The sequence below is a fragment of the Candoia aspera genome, chromosome 5 (genome assembly GCF_035149785.1).
Source record: "Candoia aspera isolate rCanAsp1 chromosome 5, rCanAsp1.hap2, whole genome shotgun sequence".
NCBI lineage: Eukaryota > Metazoa > Chordata > Lepidosauria > Squamata > Boidae > Candoia > Candoia aspera.
The window spans coordinates 3,426,451-3,441,703 of NC_086157.1; the positions used below are offsets into that span (position 1 = coordinate 3,426,451).

A 15,253-nucleotide genomic window follows, 5' to 3' on the forward strand; every position below is an offset into this window, starting at 1 on the left:
AGGTCCACCTAACCTAACCTAACCTAACCTAACCTAACCTAACCTAACCTAACCTAACCTAACCTAACCTAACCTAACCTAACCTAACCTAACCTAACCTAACCTAACCTAACCTAACCTAACCTAACCTAACCTAACCTAACCTAACCTAACCTAACCTAACCTAACCTAACCTAACCTAACCTAACCTAACCTAACCTAACCTAACCTGATGGAGGTTGAGACCCTGCTCAACATCACTTTCAAATATTATGATCAGCCCTTATTCCTTTTAATGACACAGTGGCTGCCTATTTGTTGTCTGCACGTTGCTGTGGATAGGCAATGATACCTGTTTCAACATATACAGTATATATAATCAATGTAATAGGTCACACAAGAGATTTCCACAGGATCCAACACTTCTATGAAACTCTGTTGCACCACAAGGCTTATCCCTTTTATACATGAGTAGATGCAATATTTGCTTTTCTAATTTGCCCCCACTCCCCACTCCTTGGCCTCTGTATCTGACACCAAAACTAGGATTTCTGGTGATGTTTTCACTTGAACCTAAACTTCGAAATTCAGTTCCCAGGATGCATGGAAGGGTTTTGTCAGTTCCAAAAGGCAGTCAAGTCTTTTGTTCATGAAGAAAGAGATAGGAAGGGAAAATAAGGTGTGGGGGGAGCAAATGGAAACCAGAAAAATAGGGGAGAATATCCCAAGTGCCAGTGATTTGATTGGTTAATTGATTGCTTTTGTAGTATAACACCCCAGTGTGTTTTGGACATTCCTTTCTCAGGGAGATAAAAAACAAAAACAAAGGAACAACTGACAAAATTTTAAAATTTAAAACTATTAATGTACAAAAAATTAAGCCATATGCAGCACAGTCAATATTTAAAAGGTACAAAACAAAAATAGTTTGTTTTAAAATGTTTTCATGATGCTATTTTATCTCCTTAGTAGTAAAGGTAAGTAAGATCAGACAACAATTTGTTTAAACATATTGTTTAAAAAATGTAAGAGTGAGCTTTACAGATGAAAACCATGTGTAAAAATATCTTATTTGCTCATCGTTTATAGTTAATTTGTATTTTTGTTTTATATTCTCCTGCTAGCAATAGTGACCTACGGTGTTTCTAACAGGAAAGGAGAGTCAAAATTAAAAGTTATTTACCTACAGTAATTATTAACAATACTGTATTTAGATATTGTTCTTTCTTTTTTTTTCTCTTTTTTTCAGAACATAAAGAAGGGAAGTTTTAAAAATACAGTGAAATCATCATAACTGGGGGGTTAAGGAAAGGCCAACTGTATATATGCCAACATAATTTTGTTTTCCTTTGTTTTTTGTGAACTAGGAATCATCTCTGTAAATGCTTTAAAGAAAAAGTGAAATGGGGAAAAAAAAAACAGGGAAAACACAGTATCAAATAAGGAGTAAATATTGAACAGCCTCATTTACTCCCTTCGGAATTACAGTGTTTGATGGCAATATCCATTTTATTTTTTCTTTGTCCTCATTTTGTCACTACATTTACTTTATTTTGTATCTCAGAATGGGGCTCTGAGAACTGGTTATTTTCGATTTCGTAAAATTATGAAATTATGTAAATCATTTATATTTCTGCTTTGTAGCACCATTGTCAATGGACTTTAAAACAAAAAAATAAAGTGCTAGAATTTGACATCATCATCGCCATCAATTTCACTGGCCCTCTGGACATTCTCCCCTCTTTTTCAAGCTGAAAGGGCAGCAGGGAGATGGGGAATATCATCCGAGGTCCTGTCCCTTCCTTGTCTGGCACCCAGCAGTGGACAGGACAGGGGCCTGATACCTATGATTTCTGCCATGATATATGGCCAAGTCTGGCCTAAATTTAAGAGGGAGAAGCTGCTTTAATCAGTCCTGGTCAGATCGAACATCTTCATGCTCATCTAATGCAGCTGCTATACCAGAAAATGCAATTATTTGATGTTGATACTTCCTCTTTGTACTCTTCCCATTGATGGCCTGGGCTATTTCCTCCTTTCTTAGTTTCCTGTGGACGGTGCAACAACGTTAATAAACCCAATTTCTCGTTAGGCCTATGCAATCTTGGTTGGCTTCACTTTCCCCCCACTGTTTGCCCTTGAAACAAACAAAAACAGTGGACATATTTAAAGAAGATAAATGTGCATGTTTCTCAATGAAGACCATTCTCCCTTCTCCCCAGCTTCCCTTTATTGTTTCTTTTCTTTCCTCTGTTAAAGTACCTGCAAACTGCTTGCTTGTTCATTGCTTCTTCACCTCCCGATCCAACCAGGGCCATCAATCATTTTGAAGCTGGTGATATTTTTTCTGCAAGATGCTCTAGTCTTTTCATATTGAGGGAACCTTGATTTAATCAGAGATTTGAAAAACACCCTCTTAGCTCAACACTGAGGACCTCTCCTCACCACTTTTTTTTTAATACTGATATCACATTGCCATTGTAAAATTAAACCAGAAATATTGCAGATGTAGGTTAGCAAAGGAGACACTAGGCTGATTGCTTTGTTTTATTGAAAGGAACAAATCTGAATTTGAGCAATACGTTCTTATTCTGAAGGAACAGCCCAAAGTGAGTTTGGAACTTGGCAGATTTTCCACAAGCAGTGGATTTATAAAGGTAAAAAGAACTGGGTCAGAGATGGAGCTCCAGAATCAACAGGTTGGGTTCTTCTACAAGTAGAAGATTTTATGATGGGCTGATATGCATAGAGCTTGTTACCATTGAAGTTAATTAAATGTGCTCACTCTCAGTGCAGAATGCCATAATAAAAACCTTCTCTTGATAGGTATATGTGTGTCCATTATTTGTAATTATCTTTTAATAATTGGTGCTGATCTTGTTACAGACACATCCATAGATTTATCAGATGATAAGCTGACATTACAACTTCTACACTTGGGGGGGCAATTATAAAAAGTATAAATTGATTTGTTCATTTTCAGTAAACAGTTACATCCAATAAAGTATTATAAACTTGGTTTCAGAGCAAGGATGTTATTCATATTATTTTATATAATGCATAACATTGGAATATTTTATATCTTTAGTTCCTTTGTTTCTGGTAGCTGAGACATATTTACATTTGGATCAGTCTATTTATCATGTATTTGAAGGGGAAACATTACTGCCTCTGCCCCCCCCCCAAAAAAAAAAAAGGTAAACCCAGACAAAAATTCTGCACAGTGCCCAGCATTCCAGATTGTCAATCTGACATTGCCAATTTCATCTGAAACTACTTCTGCAGTTTTTATCCTTCCTGATTAATATGATTGTGTGTCACATCAATATGTCCATGTGTGTATGTACCTGTCAGAACACACTTTTCTAAAACTGAATTAAAGGTGAGGTTGGCAGCCCCATTTAGTTGGCAAAACAGATTGTATGGGGAAGTTGAATGACACTTCTTCCTTGGACAATATGGCTAATTATATATTTTCTGGTTTGATGGCTTGTCCCATTAAAAGTGGAAGAGAGGCAACAGTCTTCATATCTCAGCATGCATTAGCTTCTGAAAATTGAAAACTGATCACTGTTGGTCTGGATTGTGATCTACTATGATGTATACAATGGAATCTCTCTTTGATTAGAGCTAGAGGTTGAGGTAACAATGCAACTCTAGGGTACCAGAACAATGTCCTTGATAATTATTCTGGTCATGGCTGGCTTGTAAATTTCATCCTGCCTGCCATCCACAGGGATTTCATTTGGTAAATTGTCATGAGGTTCTTGTAGATTTAGAAGTGTATCGGGATTTGAATGTTAGAGTTCATTCACTATGGATTAAATCTGTTCTGGATTAAACATGCACACACCATAACCTTTTTTTTTTACCATTGGAGTGGGGTATTTAAGTCTTCAGGTGATTCACTTAAGGTCCCCCACCCATTTTTGATTGCTTCTGATTAACTTAGTAAGTCAAATGTTGGGCATTAATCTTCTCGTTTACCTTTTTTATCTTTACAATAGCTATTTTTCAGTGTTTGACATTTGGTCTTTGTTGTTTCAAATTGGCAAACTTTAATAAAGAATTGGGTGTGATTCAAAGAAGAATGTCTTGTGACTTTATGGTTCAGTTTAGACTTAAAGGTTCATGGATGAACTGAATTCTATTATGGATATTCTGTAACTATATGGAATAAAATCCATGCTTGCTGTTCTAATACTGAATTGTTGTGTGTGTATATATACTTCAGATAATCTCCACTGAACTGAATGGGACTTTCTCCAAAATATGTTTGTGTGGGACAAATGAGAAATAAGGTGATTAAACAGAGAATTAAGGAGTGTGATTGACTCTGTTTAAAAATGATAATCTCAAACTTCATGAGGTGTGACTAAGTCATAGTTACAGTATGACATATTGTACTCTATGCATAGCCTCTGTCAGAAAGAAAGACCATGGATCGCATGGCTTCAGAAGGAATACGTATTCTCCTTATTAGGTCCTTTGCTGGAGCTATGCTGGAATAGAGATTAATTTAAGAAGGTTGCTGTTAGAGTACGTACTGTAGTTAGAGAACAAACTGAGTTTTCAAGTCCATTGATCTGTTGAACTTTGACAATGAGAAAAAAAAATCAGATTAAAAAAATAATATATTTGCAAGCTTTGCAACTATGAAGGAAGAGACATATTGATTCAGAAAAAAAAATGTACTTAAAAAGTTTTGTTTTTCTCTGCACACTGCTACAAACACAGTTTTGTCATTCTGTGATGACTTATTAGATATGGTAGGGAATGATTCCTTTCTTCTTCCAGGTATTTGTTTCTTACAATTTTGCTTAGGGGAACATTCACAAAAATCAGAATGCGCAGCTCATATTCACCAAGGACTGTGTAAGAACGATCTCCAGAGAGATGAAAGGTTCAGCCAGGCCATAGATGGTAGGGGAGATTGGAAAAAAAAATCATGAAATGTATGTTAAGCTACCTCTAGTTCTGGCATGCATATACGGCAAGTTTGATTTCACATAGAATAATATACAATGATACAAATCCCTAGTTTTCAGTGCTATGAGGATTCCTAACAGTTTTTATCACTCCTCTTTTTTACTTGGTGCTTTTTATGAACCCAGCCAATTAATACTACTATGAATACATTTCAGTTATTTTTTTTCCATCAGAACAGCTGGAAGAGATTTCACCTGTAGCTTCAACATTTAAAGGTAACAAAAATGAGTGAGTGTGCATGATTAGTAGATGTTGCTTCAGAAACAAATGCAAGTTACATTTTGAAAACAAGTAAGACACGGTCCACTATAAAGAATGGAAAGGGCTCTGTTTGTATTGGGAGGAGGGGACAGGTAAATGCTTTTTGCAAAATTAAGGAGTGCCATTGCCTCTTCTCCTATGTGATAAGTTAGAAAATAGGGCACTTTTGATGATGGCATTGATCAGTGCAAAAGTATAACAGGAGGATGAGGAAATATTTACAAACTTAACAGTCATTTGCTCCTGTATTAAAAAGTAAGTGGATGGTGCCATCAAAGGCTTTGCTTTCAGAACATATATAAATTAATAATTTGTCATACTTATTTGCCATTGCCTTGAGCCGTAAGTTTACAGGCAGCAAAGTGATTTCAACTTCCTGAAAGGACCACTAAAAAGCCTTTGGGTAAGGAATGGGTAGGATCAGCAAAACTATGAGGACTACGCTGGGAATAGGAGGCATGGGGGAGATATTTACTCTTTGCTCCAAGGAGAGAGGGGGAAAAGGCTGACTTCTTCATGGCAGAAAGAGTAGCTTGTTCTAGGAAGGATTTATTCTTTTGCTGAAGCTGAAGGGGAGTAAAATTAAGGGGAGCAAACACTCAATTTTCCAGTCTCTCTCTTTCTCTCATCATATATATAGTTCAGACAATCTATCAAGCCTTCATTGCTGACCCTCTTTTATCCCTCTGAAGGTCCATTCATGGGGTCATATCTGAATATCAGGGAGCCATTTAAAATGGGCATTACGATCCAGGTATCTGTATTCATACTTTTCAAGTGGGATAGACCAATCCAGTGGATTCAGAATTGGAGAACTGTATTCAGGTGGACAGAGACCAAATCAACAGCTTACTTTCTAACTCATGAAAATACAGGTGGAAGGTTAAAGGCATAGTTCCCTAAACGGGCCACATTTTAGTGATGTGGTGTACAGGACAGTATGCTAAAGCATTAATGACTTTTTGAAGGTGCTTGGATAGACACCTCCATTTGAGAAGAGCTCTCTTAGAAAATGAGAAGCTTGGCAAAGTCAAGAAATGGTGCTTCATTGTTCTAAAGTCTCCAGACCAAAAGTGAATGGGCTTTCATTATACTCAATATCTGCATTTCCATTCCAAAGTATGAGTATGATAGACTGTAAGCATTTGCATTTATACATGAGTATTTATCTTTATCCAAAAAGGGGGATTTTTTTTTTTAATGTCAGAACAGTTTTCTGTTATAATTATGAGGCGTACAAATAATTTTGCCTCAAAACAAGAGTAACATCTGGCACATACCGAGAGATACAAAATCATCTATTTATAACCTGATCACTAGCATGTTAGGAAACACCTATTTAAGTGGCCTGATAAGTGATAATTTGGCTCAGTTTCTTTTTGGGTGTGTGACTTTCACTTGCAATGTTATTTTTATTCTTTTTAATGTTATTTATTTCTTTATGAAATGTTTTAAACCTTTGCTGATCAGCACGTTCCCATTTCATGGGCGGGCTTAAATAAATGCAGCAGTGGTAAACAATAAGAAAATACATTGATTGCCAACATTTTTCTATGGATTTTTTTTTCTTCTTCCATTGTTTTAGTTATAGTTTATGAATGAGAAATTTACTGTAGACTTATCTGACTCAGCAAACATTAGGGTTGTGCAGCCCTTTGGATGGGATTCCCCAAAAAAATTATTTCAAGTATCTGAACAGGTAAGGCAATATGTCTCATAACTCTTTAAAGCAATGTGCCTTTTCTAAACATCACACTGCTACCCTCTGCAAATGTCACATGATCCCAGGAAAAGACATGGCTGCTTTAAAGAGTTGCAAACAAGTGCCTTGTTCAGTGTGCTTGAAATGGGATTTCAAGTACCACACAGCCCTAAAAAAGTTGGCATTATTGGCAAAAGCCCCAAACTGATATTCTGGGCATCTAATATTAGTTGTATATTAATAGTTGTATATATGGGAAAGTGAACAAAACAAAAAAAGAGGATTTATTTGCAATTAAAGAGAGGACAATATTACTAGGCCTGTTTCATAGTAGGTGCTTTGAAGATGCTCTCCCTTATGAGAAAGAGCTAAAGAGTGATTGTAGAACAATACACACAACACACTGTGGAATGGTGCACACAGTGAAGATTGAAATCCTAAGAATTCTGTTGAAAAAGGTCTGCTGTACCTTTGATCATCATCATGTTTTGATAGGCCTGGGCCTTTGACTGTCTTGAGTCTCAGGGTCAACATGCACTGAATTTATGCCTCTGTTGCAGGCAGGAGAAATTTTATTTAGTTGATAGAAAAGTCCATCAAGTCCCACTCAAAGTCATTTGGAAGGTTGTTGGCAAGACACCAACTTCCCTGTGCCTGAGCCTCATTTGCATGAGAACCTATGAGAGTCTGTTCTTATTAAGGATGACAGTTCATTGCTAGCTGTTAAGGTACTTAAAGTGTTTTGTCTTAATTAAAATTCTTCAGCTTTTACCACCTTAATTGATGAGTACTAAAATTCTTTATCATCCCCATCGTGCTCGTGAAACCATAAACCAAGTAAGAAGTAATCACACTCTGTCACTTCTTTCTCCCCTCCATTTTTTTTTAATCATTCAAAAGAGGAAAGGAAGATAACATCAGGAGTAAGTGTGTTTATAACCTTCACGAGGCTCTTGAGCAATCATCTGTGTTTCTCTTACACTTTACTCTTTTTTTATCATCCCAGGAACACTCTGATTTCTCATACATTGGGTTAGTTGAGAGACTGACGGTCTCTTTCCCCTTGTTTAAAATATGCTTAGCCATGTTGTAAAGGGAGAGAGCAAGAGAGACAGAAGATAGAGAAGGTGCAACTCAACAGATCCAAAGGCAAATGAAACGATTCAGCACGCTGAAAGCCAAAAATGGAACAGCTTTCTCAGGCAGAAGAGCTCAGATTCCTGTAGCTTTGGGACAACCAATGAATATGGAAAAATGAGACTAGGCAGATGTTCTGGTCTGCAATGCTTTACCATGTATTTGGAAATAGGATCCACTGAACCCAGTGGGTTATACTGCTGAATGGTGCTCTGAAGTCCACAATATCATGTCTGCGACATATTACATATTACGGTGGCAGTGGGGAGGAGGAATGGATGTGGAAACCCCACAGTTCTTACAGAACAGGAGATAATGGTGAGGTACTGCATGGCAGGAACTGAAGATCAATTACCTCTGTTGGATAAAAGGTTCTCCACCTCACTCTGAGTAGTTCAGAATTGTATTTTATTCCTTCTTTTCAACCTTGTAACGACTTGGGATGTACATTAGGTCGATTGTGTGTAGGAGAGAGTCCACATTAGATGATGCTGTGTATCTTTCAGCTGAGTGGGTATTTGAACCTCAGTCTTGACAATCCAAATTAAAACCTTTAATAATTGCACCATTTGGGTTAGTGTATCCAGGGTTTGCAAGTTTATTAAGTTTTCTGAACTGAACCTGAAATATACTAGTAGGGATACAATTGATGGAATATTGGATGTCTAATTTCATGTATCTGTTAAGAGGCATGAAGCACTGTTTACAATAGCGGAAGCTTTAGGGTTGACTTCAGTGGCAATCCTACCATCTCTGTCCACGAATCAAAGAAAGCAGCATAATACACGTTGATGATAAACATTTCCCTAAGCTATCTGAGCAACTTGATAATAAAATATGACCCTTCCCTTGCCCAGAGCTTTGTGATTATATTTGCAGTGTCCTCTGCACTGCATTAGCTTCATTGTAGTTGTTAGAATGAAGTGAGTTGTTCTAACATTGTTTTAGTTTAATCTCATCTGCCGGGTAGTTTAATAAATAAATCACTGCTCACTGAAAATGTTAAAAAGCACCTGAGCATCATGGAACCAATTATATAAAGGAAAATAAAATTAAAAGACATACCTAATTTAGTTCGAGCATAAATCTTAGTCCTGACAGCATGCTCAATAATACTAGGTTGATTATAATGACAATCATTTAAAGAATCATACAGTGTTATAATTGATTTTGTGAGTCTGCCTTCCAATGCATGCCTGCAATATTGCAAAGGGGTAATAAAATCAAGAAGGCTGTATCTAATATTGTAGAGATGTTTCTGAATATCTGTGGCTTGCTAAAAGTAGCTCTGTCTGTCTGTCTGTCTGTCTGTTTGTCTTTCTAACCCCCCCCCCCAAAAAAAAAAAATTGACAGCAGATTTGTGATTTCGGCCTTTTCTTCATCTAAGCATAACCAAGGTCAAGGGCCACCAGATCCAAGCTACAAAAATCCATGCATATAGAAAACTACAACTTTGCTGCCCTCTAGGTTTCATCTGGATTTTAGCAACCTAATTCTGGTAGTTCTTGTTTATGGTTCTGGTGGACTGACAGATACTAGATTCACAGTCCAGGAGCTGGCTGAGTAACCTTGGGCCAGTCCCTCTCTCTCAGCCCAAGAGCCAATCAGGCATGGTATGAGAGTTCTAGTCCCGCCTTAGGCATGAAAGCTGGCTGGGTGACCTTGGGCCAGTCCCTCTCTCTCAGCCCAAGAGCCAACCAGGCATGGTAGGAGAGTTCTAGTCCCGCCTGAGGCAAGAAAGCCAGCTGGGTGACCTTGGGCCAGTCCCTCTCTCTCAGCCGAAGAGCCAACCAGGCGTGGCATGAGAGTTCTAGTCCCGCCTTGGGCATGAAAGCCAGCTGGGTGACCTTGGGCCAGTCCCTCTCTCTCAGCCCAAGAGCCAACCAGGCGTGGCATGAGAGTTCTAGTCCCGCCTTGGGCATGAAAGCCAGCTGGGTGACCTTGGGCCAGTCCCTCTCTCTCAGCCCAAGAGCCAACCAGGCGTGGCATGAGAGTTCTAGTCCCGCCTTAGGCATGAAAGCCAGCTGGGTGACCTTGGGCCAGTCCCTCCCTCTCAGCCCAAGAGCCAATCAGGCGTGGCATGAGAGTTCTAGTCCCGCCTTAGGCATGAAAGCCAGCTGGGTGACCTTGGGCCAGTCCCTCTCTCTCAGCCCAAGAGCCAATCAGGCGTGGTATGAGAGTTCTAGTCCCGCCTTAGGCGTGAAAGCCGGCTGGGTGACCTTGTGCCAGTCCCTCTCTCTCAGCCCAACTCACCTCACAGGGTTGCTGTTGTGGGGAAAATAGGAGGAGGAAGGACTATTAGGTATGTTCGCTGCCTTGAGTTATTTATTAAAAAACAATACAGGTGGGATAAAAAAATCTAAACATCTAAATGGTGCATTTGGCACCCCAGGCAAATATGGGCAGAGGCCCCACTAGGCTTCCGTTTGACCTTAGAACAGGAGTAGTGAGTCCAGGGCTCCTTAATGCAGAACTAAGATGGGAAGTAGCACTGTACTGTAAGTAAAAGGTAAAAGGTAAAGATTCCCGTTTAGTTGTGTCCAACACTAGGGGGCGATGCTCATCTCCGTTTCATGGCCGAAGAGCCAGCGTTGTCCAAAGACACTTCTGCGGTCATGTGGCCAGCATGACAGTCTCGGAAACTCTGTCACTTTCCTGCCACAGTGGTACCTACAGTATTAATCTACTATTTATTAATTATTTATTTATCAGATTTGTCACCGCCCATCTCCTCCGAGTGGAGGAACTCTGGGCGGTTTACAATATGATATATACAATATACTTGCATGCTTTCGACTTGCTGGGTTGGCAAGAGCTGGGGCAAGTGCAGGAGCTCACTCCATCACACGGCGCTTGGGTCATAAGTCCAGTAGCACAAAGTACTGGGAGAACTAGAAATGCACAGCCACTCATGATTGTCAGAGTTGAGCTTAGGCTTGATCCTCCCCTTCCAGACCCTTCCCCCGGCCCCAGCCTCCAGGCATGGGGACAATATCCTGACTGCATCATTTAGACAGCCTGGGGTTGATAATCCCAGTTCCCCAGAGGTCATTGACAAGAGTGATCAGTAGAAGAACCAGTTAAATCAATCTGTGAGAGAACTTTATGTGAAAGTCACATAAATGTGGGGTTTGCTTTTAGGATAAATAATTCTGCACCAGTTATAATACATTGCATCAGCCCAAGAGCACACTAACTCTAGAGTAAACACAGAGAAAATTCTCGTTTAGACTGTACTTTTATTCTGAAGCCTATAGCTTATCAACATCACAGTTTAGGGCCAGCTTTGCTTATCAATGTAGTCCTTTTGTACTATACTAAAGTTGTTGACAATGTTATGGTGATTTTCCATGTAGAAGACTGATTAGTTCCAGTCCAGGGAGAATAACTTGTTAGACACATTTTTGTATAATTTATTTCTTGCTGGAAGTATTTTCCAGGCAATGAAATAGGCACATTAAAAGGTTACTGAGGTATTTCTGGGGTGGTTTAATCTTTGGGGGGTAGTTATTAAGTCTTTAATTGAATACAATTTAATTAAGATCCAAGGCTGTGCATCTGAATTATCTAGTAGCTTTCCAAGCACAGAAATAATCAATAATTAGAGGAAACAGTAAAAACAAACTTGAGGTCTTCTCCACCAACCTGTTTCTCATTTTCACAATGCATATGAAAATTATACTGCCAAATAATGTAGTCTACCTATTTTTAGTATCTTCATTATGAACTAGAGGGCTACCCATAATGCAAAAGAGAGGTATATTACTCAATATTGATTTCACAGATCAACATTTGTCCATCACTTTTAATAAACTAATGGCAAATCACCGCAATGGTTAGTTCTATAATATGATGGGTTCCTACACAACATTGCTATTTCTTAGAAACCTATCTTGGATTCCTCAATGTAGGATCAGTCATAGCGGACAAGTATGTCTAAAACAAAAATGCACTTCACTAACTCCTGACTCAACATTATTTGGATTTACCGCACCAACCTATATGGAATATTAAGTTTTTAGAAAGATGGTCATAACAACGGCATCTTCTGCAGAAATGAACAATTTCTATCCAATTCAGGTAGTCGTGATGGCAGTTTTGAGAAGTCTTGGGCATGATGCTATTTGAGATCCTTTCCATGCCCTCCCTACTTAAAAAAAAGAAAAGGAAAACTAATTTGTCTTTCCTTCCTTTCTTCAAACAGGAATTTTTTGTCCCCTACCCTTAAAGTGTGAGCAAAGAGGATTTTTTTTTTTTAACTTAGCAACTTTGCAGATATTTTTAAGTATCCTGATTCCAGAAGAATTATTCTCGCAATACTCTGAGGAAAAACACAGGGTGTTCAATCTAGTCCTCAGATTATCTTGTCAAACTGTTCAGAAGCTTTTTTGACATCCAGCTGGAATATGCCTTTCTCTAAATTAAATTCATTTTTGTGTCTCCTATAATCTTGGCGGACTCCTGTGAGAAACTATTGGGTATTTCAAGGGTACTATTTTCCTCCTCAGCCATCTTCTCTTGAGGCTAAACGTACCCTGTTCCCTCAACTGTCCTCAGGGCTTTGGTTCCAGTCCCCTGATTATCTTTATTTCTCTGTTCCAGGTTCTCTAAATCTTTTATAAAATGTAGTTCTTAGAACATGAACAGTACTGAACATGAGACTTAACCAATAGAGAATAGTGGAGATGTATTAATTCTCCTACTTTGGTGACTGTATTTCTATTGATACAGCCTAGAATTTCATTTCCCAGACAGCTGCCAGGATCTGAAGTAGAATACTGTGAGAAATAAAGATGGTGAGTATGTAAATACGTAGCCTTGCTCTGCAACAGTGCCTTTATTCCGTAAAATACCTTAAGGGAGAAAAAGACATCATGACTGTTGTCATCTAGAGGCTTCCAAACTGTAATTGCACATTGAGGTATTCCATCATTTATGGCACAGTATGGAGAATGGAGCTTTAATTTCCAGCTGATTTGCATGCATAGGTTGAACTGATGGTAAATTTGTATGCTTAGGTTGCCAAATATTTATGTCCCCACCCCCCCACATGTGTTGATCAATGAATATTAGGCGTGATTTTGTTTAATATTATTGTCTACTAATACTCATGCTCTACACCATGTTGCCAAATGGTAGCTCAGAAGAAAACCTGTATAATAATAAACTACATAATAAAATGGAAAATAACAGTGCAAATAAATTCCAAAGCAACATGTAAAATTGGTTTAACATGCCATTAAAGCAAAACAACCACTACCACAATGGCCAAGCTATTCACTATTGGTCCAGCAGCTCAAATTTAATAAGGAATTAATATTAAGCATAGCTAGGCAGAGGAAAAATCAAGGATGGATATGTTTACCATCCCCAGTGAGTAAAGGACTATAGACCTACCACATCTATCCTCCACCACACATGTGTTCTGTAATTCTTTTGCACATTTGGTGGAAAGAAATTTCAACGTGAAGGACGAAAGTAGGGATAAAAAAGTTTACCTTTTGTCCATTTAACCAATTGGCGTTTGTTTCATGCCAAATCCTTTCCATCCTGTCTATAAGGGAACTTGCAAATGAAACAATATTTTCAGTCATCTGCAATGGCCAGTTCAATAAATATACAGTATCTACTTGCTATACAAAAGTTGGTCAAGGAACATGATTTTTTTTTTTTTTTGAGAGAGAGAGATAAAGAGATAACTCTTATTTCAGGACTTCAAAGAGACTTTAATAAACAGGGTTTTAATCTGAGACTTTGAAGATATAAGAACTCAAAATGTTGTTGCAAGTAATCTCTAAGTTTCATTTTTTGTCTATACTTACTTACTTTTTCTCAACCCCTTTGCCCCATTTCCACTTTAATGGCCTTGAATGAAGAGGCAGGAGAAATTCATTGCCAACTCAAACAGGTGGTGTTTTGGGGAGTGAGGAGAGGATGGGGAGACAGATTCACCAATTAAAAATGGTAATCACCGAAGAGACCTTGTCATCTGAAACTTTTCCACCACTCTGGTTTTGTGAAATGGACTAATTTAATTAACAGTCTGTTTTTGCTAATAAGTCTCTTCATTAGCTTACCAAGAAATCTCCAATCTTTGTTCTAAAAAATGGATTGGCAGCATAATTTAGGAACGTGTGCCTACTTGAGGAGAAGAAAATAAGCAGTATTATTTGAGTCACTTGCTGAGATGGGCGGCTATGGAAATCGAATAAATAAATAAATAAATAAATAAATTTATTTTATTTTATTTTATACTTCATTTTTTTCCAGATGTTTCACATAAACTGAAACACTAAATTGACTGTGAAGGTTTAGATCAGGTGAAATCTGAGTAGGAGTTTCCTTCTGATGCACTGTATAGACCCAACACCTGGGCTTGTGTTGTTTTTCTCCAAACCTTAGCCATAGGACAAGTTGACAATATAAGCAATACAAGAGTGATAAGAAACACTGGAAAGGGGAAAAGAGTCATTGAGTCATTGAGTGACAGCGATACAAAAATTCAATCTGAAGGAGGTCTTAGAGGTTCCAGATGCAATAACTTTGATTAACCTTGTACCACTTCAGCATAGGGTCATGCTGTTGATGTCCTTCTTTGGAGATGTCAGTCACATTTCAATAACTTTTTTGGCATGGGCCTCTAAATCTTGTCTGTTCATTGACTTTGAATGAGGCAGCTTGCTTATGAATGCTGCCTGAACTGCCATTCAAACATTCTTATATAGTTCTGGCTTGATTGACAAATCCAGAGCGGTGGAAAAGTTTCAGATGACAAGGTCTCTTCTGTGATTGCCATTTTTAATTGATGAATCTTCGTCCATCTTCGTCTCAACCCCTTCCCCCCATACCATCTGTTTGAGTTAGCAATGAATTTCTCCTACCTCTTCATTTCAGTACTGTATTTGAGAGAAGCATTTTTTTTCCTGCAGTTGTCACAGCTATTATTTCTTTTTTCCCCCCTTTTATTGTAATCTTACAAATCTTGATACATTGTATTATTTCAAGGAAGATTTCAGTACAGTAATATTTCTGCAATATGATTAAAAATTATGAATGTTTTATTATTTAGAAAGCTTAAAGTATTGAAGTTAAAAAGAGAAAAGTAAAAATTCTATCAGTATTAACTGCAGTTTAGGATATCGGTGTTGCAGATTATTTGACTCTTCATCCAAAATTAAATGTCA

General features: G+C 38.1%; 1 protein-coding gene across 2 annotated transcripts in view; it reads left to right on the forward strand.

Annotated features, from left to right (window-relative positions):
* The window catches only part of PCDH9 (protocadherin 9), a 721,360-nt gene that overhangs the window by 99,435 nt on the left and 606,672 nt on the right, over positions 1–15,253 (forward strand). The window lies entirely within an intron of this gene.